A 6485-nucleotide genomic window follows, 5' to 3' on the forward strand; every position below is an offset into this window, starting at 1 on the left:
TTACCGGCAACCCCACCCCCAGCAATGGAATTGCCGCATAGACCCTCAGCAATTGATGTGCCCCCTTCTCAGCAATGATGATTGATGTGTCCCACAGACCCCCCCAGAAATTAATGTTCCCATTACGTCCCAAGCAATGGATGTCATCCACAGCCTCTCCCGCCTCAAAAAATTTATATTCCACACCAGCCCCCAGCAAGGGATGTCTCCCCTAGCAATGGATGTTCCCCAACCAGCCCCTCTCAGCAATTGATGTTGCTCCCAGCCCCACCCACAGCTATTGATGTCCCCCACAAGCCCTCCCCCCAGAAATTAATGTTCCCATTAGCACCCCAGTAATGGATTCCCCCCAGCAATAGATATTATCCTCCACATCCTCCAATTAATATTTGCGCCCCTCCCTCAGAGCAATGGTCCATAAATTAAATTACTGTCCCCCATAAATGTCCCCAAAGCTCTCCAGCAAATGATGCTCCCTGTCATTTAATGTCCCCCAGCCCCTGTCCCCCTAGCAACTTCCTACACTGTGAATAAAAAAAAACAACCTGATAATCACCTGCCTTCCTTTCTTGCCTCTCTCCTCTTCTCCTCGCTGTATGGGATGAGTCGTGGTGACGTCATCACACCGCGTTTCTGGCTCCTAGCACTGTAGACAGATGGTAGAAGCAGGAGATGCGGTTTAATGATGTCAGTGTGTCTACTGCTATTTGAAGTGAAGGACGGAGCTGATGGCACTTGCCTCTAACTGCATCCGGAAGGGACGCAAAAAAGTAGAGAGAGTGGGGAGAGGACCCGGACAGTGGGACAAGAATACCGCTGATCCGGGGCACAGGCTAGGATCTTTTAGCCTAGCGACGCCCCTGGCGTGCGGTATTAACTGCAAAATCATGAGACACAATTGACACCTGTATTGCTCTAGAAATAATTCTCTGATATACGCTAGAGATCAAAATTAGAGAACAACACTTTGTAGTCCTATGTGAAAATATCCTAACATGTGTAAAATAGCAGTATTTTAAAGGATATCTACCACCAGGATGAAGGATTGTAAACCTAAAACACTGACATACTGGTGTGTGCCCCTGTGGCAGGATCCACTTTTTTTTAGCTTTCTATGAGCTCGTTTTTAAGGAAAAAAGGCTTCAAAATGATACAATCAAGCTAAAGGGCTCCAGGCTCCATTAACACCTACGTAGCCCGCAGCCCCCTAGGCCCATTTGATTAATTTTAAAAGCTTGTTTTGGGGGTCAAAAAAATGGGACATAAGAAGCTCAGAGAAGAGAAGATCCTGCCAGAGGGGGCACACACCAATATGTCAGTGTGCTTGGTTTACAGTCCTTCAGCCTAGTGGTAGAGGTCCTTAATGGCAAAGGGTTAATTTTAGTACGCTCCACCTCACCACTAGGGTCATGTGACCTCAATTTTGTATTTAAGATGTGTGTTTTTAGTAATTCAGATAGATCATGACTAAGGCTTAACAGCCGAAACGCGTCGATCAGTTTTCTTCATTGTACATATCCGAACTTGCTGTTGCACAAATAAAGAAGTTTTTTATACCGTCTGGGACAAGCGCTGGAACTCTTCTTTTCTACCTGTGAACCTTCCCTTGCCGGGGCGTTTCCGTGTACGCAGTCCTGCGGTGAGCATTGGAGTGAGTGGAGCTGACACAGACTTTTTCCATATGCTCAAAATAATTTGGGGGGATTTAAAGTATTAGACTAGGCTTTGTGTATTTAACCTTTTGTGTTCCCCTAACATGTTTAATTGCTGCTGTGATATTTACACTCACCGGCCACTTTATTAGGTACACCTGTCCAACTGCTCGTTAACACTTAATTTCTAATTAGCCAATCACATGGCGGCAACTCAGTGCATTTAGGCATGTGGACATGGTCAAGACAATCTCCTGCAGCTCAAACCGAGCATCAGTATGGGGAAGAAAGGTGATTTGAGTGCCTTTGAACGTGGCATGGTTGTTGGTGCCAGAAGGGCTGGTCTGAGTATTTCAGAAACTGCTGATCTACTGGGATTTTCACGCACAACCATCTCTAGGGTTTACAGAGAATGGTCCGAAAAAGAAAAAACATCCAGTGAGCGGCAGTTCTGTGGGCGGAAATGCCTTGTTGATGCCAGAGGTCAGAGGAGAATGGGCAGACTGGTTCGAGCTGATAGAAAGGCAACAGTGACTCAAATCGCCACCCATTACAACCAAGGTAGGCAGAAGAGCATCTCTGAACGCACAGTACGTCAAACTTTGAGGCAGATGGGCTACAGCAGCAGAAGACCACACCGGGTGCCACTCCTTTCAGCTAAGAACAGGAAACTGAGGCTACAATTTGCACAAGCTCATCGAAATTGGACAGTAGAAGATTGGAAAAATGTTGCCTGGTCTGATGAGTCTCGATTTCTGCTGCGTCATTCGGATGGTAGGGTCAAAATTTGGCGTCAACAACATGAAAGCATGGATCCATCCTGCCTTGTATCAACGGTTCAGGCTGGTGGTGGTGGTGTCATGGTGTGGGGAATATTTTCTTGGCACTCTTTGGGCCCCTTGGTACCAATTGAGCATCGTTGCAACGCCACAGCCTACCTGAGTATTGTTGCTGACCATGTCCATCCCTTTATGACCACAATGTATCCAACATCTGATGGCTACTTTCAGCAGGATAATGCGTCATGTCATAAATCTGGAATCATCTCAGACTGGTTTCTTGAACATGACAATGAGTTCACTGTACTCAACAGTTACCTAGCCTCCACAGTTACCAGATCTCAATCCAATAGAGCATCTTTGGGATGTGGTGAAACGGGAGATTCGCATCATGGATGTGCAGCCAACAAATCTGCGGCAACTGTGTGATGCCATCATGTCAATATGGACCAAAATCTCTGAGGAATGCTTCCAGCACCTTGTTGAATTTATGCCACGATTGAGGCAGTTCTGAAGGCAAAAGGGGGTCCAACCCGTTACTAGCATGGTGTACCTAATAAAGTGGCCGGTGAGTGTATGTGTTACCAGGACCTTGTTACAGATTAGATATATGATAACTCCCAGTCCAGATATTATCACACTATCTGTTGGTTTTTTTTATGTGTATCTCTTTTAATGGGGTGTTTTTAAATACTTTTTCTGATTATTGTGTATGACTGATGTGATTAATTAAAATGAATTATGTGTACCATATGAAGTATTGGTTACTTTACTTATTCAGTGCTATTGAGGTTATTTTTTGTTAGAAATTGCTTGCCAGTTCAGGGTAAGCATCTGTCTCATCATACAGTGTCACATTGTTTAAGGGCAATTAGACTGGAATACCCCCTCTGCATTGACCAAACCTGTCATTACCAGAAAGAATCAAAAGGCTAGACTTACCTTTGCTGAGAAGCATGTTGTGTGGACAGAGCAGCAGTAGTCCACAGGTTATTTTAGTGATGAAAGCAAGTTAAATTTATTTGAATCTGAAGGGAAATATTATCTTTTTCGACAAACTGGGGAAAGACTGAACCCAAGGTGTGTAAAAAAAGTCAGTGAAAAGTAGAGAAGCAAGTGTCATGGTTTGGGGAAAGTTATCGGAAGCAGGAGTTGGACCTCTCATATAGATACATGAGTGAATGCAAGTGTGTATCTTCAACAATAAGTAGTTCCTTACTTGAGTTCATCACTCAATCAACCAAAAATTAACATTCAGGACAATGCTCCCTATTACACAGAAAAACAGACTCTGCACCAAAAACCAACTTCCGACACAATTATGAAGGCTTTTGGACAATTTTTCCCCTTTTCGAACAAAGGGAAAAGGAGTAGTCATGGAAATAGCCTGGACATGGAAATAGTTTTGATGCCAAAAAATAATTATGGTGTGCCACAATGTGGTGTACAGTTTGAAACAGTTATAACCAGGTCTAAATGTGGACAGTCCGAAATTGATGAAACACATTAATCATCACAATAAATCACAGAACTGTGGAGACTGGAAGAAGAGTGGAACAAAATCCCACCAGAGCAGTGTGAGGGACTAGTGATGTTATTTGGCCACAGATGGGCTGAAGTCCTTCAGAGCAAAGGCCTGTATATATACAATATGTGTGAAGAACACATTGCAGATGTATGGAAACATCTGCAATGTTTTTTTTCACACATATTGTTCTTCACATACTATTGTGAAGAACACCATTCGGCGCGTGTGTCTTCCGATAAGTTAGCAGATGTACGGAAACATCTGCAATGTGTTCTTCACTGTGTTCTTTCAGTGAAAACATCTGCAAACATCTGCAATGTGTTCTTCTTTAGTGTTCTTTCAATGTGTTCTTTCAGTGAAAAATGCTCGCGTCTCCCATTGACTTCAACGGGGCTCGTTATTCGATACGACCACTCGAGCATCGGGAAAAGTTCGACCCGAGTAACGAGCACTCGAGCATTTTAGTGCTCGCTCATCTCTAGTGATCATACATTGTTCTCTCATATTGATCTCCAGCGATATGGTAACTACTTGATTTGATTCTACACTAGTGCTTGATGTCTGAATTAATGTGATTATTTCAGTGGGGTACGAGATGATAGCCCCAATATTATAATCACTGTGCTTGCAGACATTCCTTTCAGTTCCTCTGATGAGAGAAGAGATAAATCAGAAAGCACCCTCCTCTCAGTAACACACATGGCATAGTAAACTTTTTCCTCTTAACCCGCTTGTAAACATTGCAACAACATGCAATGTTAACATTGGGTTAACGTATGTGTTTTGTAAATGTAATTAGGCAAGTCTCCTCTCTTCGGTAGCTCCACTCAATAAAAAATTTTCACGCATTGTGATTTTTACCTGCTTTTGGCTTTGAAAACTGCATCTGAAAAATCGAATGTGTGAACACAGCCTGAGGCCGGTTTCCCATTTGCCGTTTTAGTCGCATTTCCAATGAAACGCAAATGCGTTTTGGCCAAGCCCCCTTCCACTTGCGTCTTGGATGCTTTAAAAATGCAATGAAAACGGCACATGGGAAACCGGCGTCAAGGCACGTTCACATGTGGTGTTTACATTAAACGCAATACAACAGCTCAGTAGAGGCAATTTCCCATTTACATTGCTGTCAAGAATGTGTTCTAAGAATGTGTTCTTCATGTGTCACGAATAACATTGCGTTAATGCTTGCGTTTTGTAAATGCAATGCTTACAACATTGTCATTAGGCAAATCTTCTCTTCTCAACTATTGTAGCGCATTTATAACTGCATGTGTGTGTTACGGTGATGGCACATGTGGCATTTTTGGCCCGTTTTTAAGCAGTCCCTCATCCGTTTTTGACAGGTTTCACCAATTATGTTAATTGAAACTGGTCAAAAATGCATGCATTTTCAAAAACGCATGCGTTTTTTGACAGACTGCTTAAAAACAGACCAAAAACGCATTCAAAATGTGCCATCACCCTTAACTGAGAAGAGATTTGCCTAATGACAATGCAAGCATTAATGCAATGTTATTCTTGACAACTAAATGTTTTTCCCGACAACCAAAATGAACACAGCCTGTGGTTGCATTTTCTTTGCGCTTTAAAAAGCATTACAACAGTTGAGGAGAGGTGATGAAAACGCAAACAAAGCGTGCTACGTGTGAACGCGCACAGGGGGCGGAGCTCAGGCCGATCGCATATGCATTTCCCGGGAAACGCATGCGATTGATAACCCGATTGCATGCGTTTCTCTGGAAACGCATATGTGATCTGCCCGAGCTCCGCCCCCTGTGCGATAGCGTCGTGTTATGAACGCGGTGTAAGCGGAACGTGTGAACGTGCCCTGAGGATGCGTTCACATGTTCCGTTAACGCATGCATTGCTGTCAACAATGCATTAACACAATGTTAACATAGTATTAACAAACACAGGTTTTGTAAACAGAATGTTGACAGCGATGTAATTAGGCAAATCTCTTCTTCTCAGCTGTTGTGACGCGTTTGAAAAAGCGTTTTTTGTTGTGATTTCAAACGCATTGAAAATGTTTGCTTGCATTTCCGTTTTTAAAAACGCAGTGCTTGATGTGCATTAATTGTGCATGTAATCACATGCGTTTCTACATGCAGACCACAAACGTAGGCATTTTCAAAATCGGAACCGCTTTGAAAAACACACCTCAGAATACTCAGACACAAAAAACGCAAGAGAGAAATCACAAAGTTCAGGATACTTCATCCAAAAATCGATGAAAAAACGTGCAAAAAATGTTATGTGTGTCATTGGTCTAAACATGCAAAAATGCACGCATTTTCTGTGTGTCTAAAAGAAGTACAGCACCCTCTCAGTCAAAATGCATTGTGTGAGCACAAATCAGGTGAGTATGTTCCCATTAGGTTTTTTTCTCTGTTTAATCTCCACACAATCAATGCAGTAAAACGCTACCATGTGAATAGGGCCGTGCAGGCATTACCTCAGCATACACAGGAGACACACGAGCACCTGATTGGAGGACTGCTGATGAAGAAGCTGTGAAATAGAGCA

This window comes from Engystomops pustulosus, chromosome 1 (assembly GCF_040894005.1).
Source record: "Engystomops pustulosus chromosome 1, aEngPut4.maternal, whole genome shotgun sequence".
Classification (NCBI taxonomy): Eukaryota; Metazoa; Chordata; class Amphibia; order Anura; family Leptodactylidae; genus Engystomops; species Engystomops pustulosus.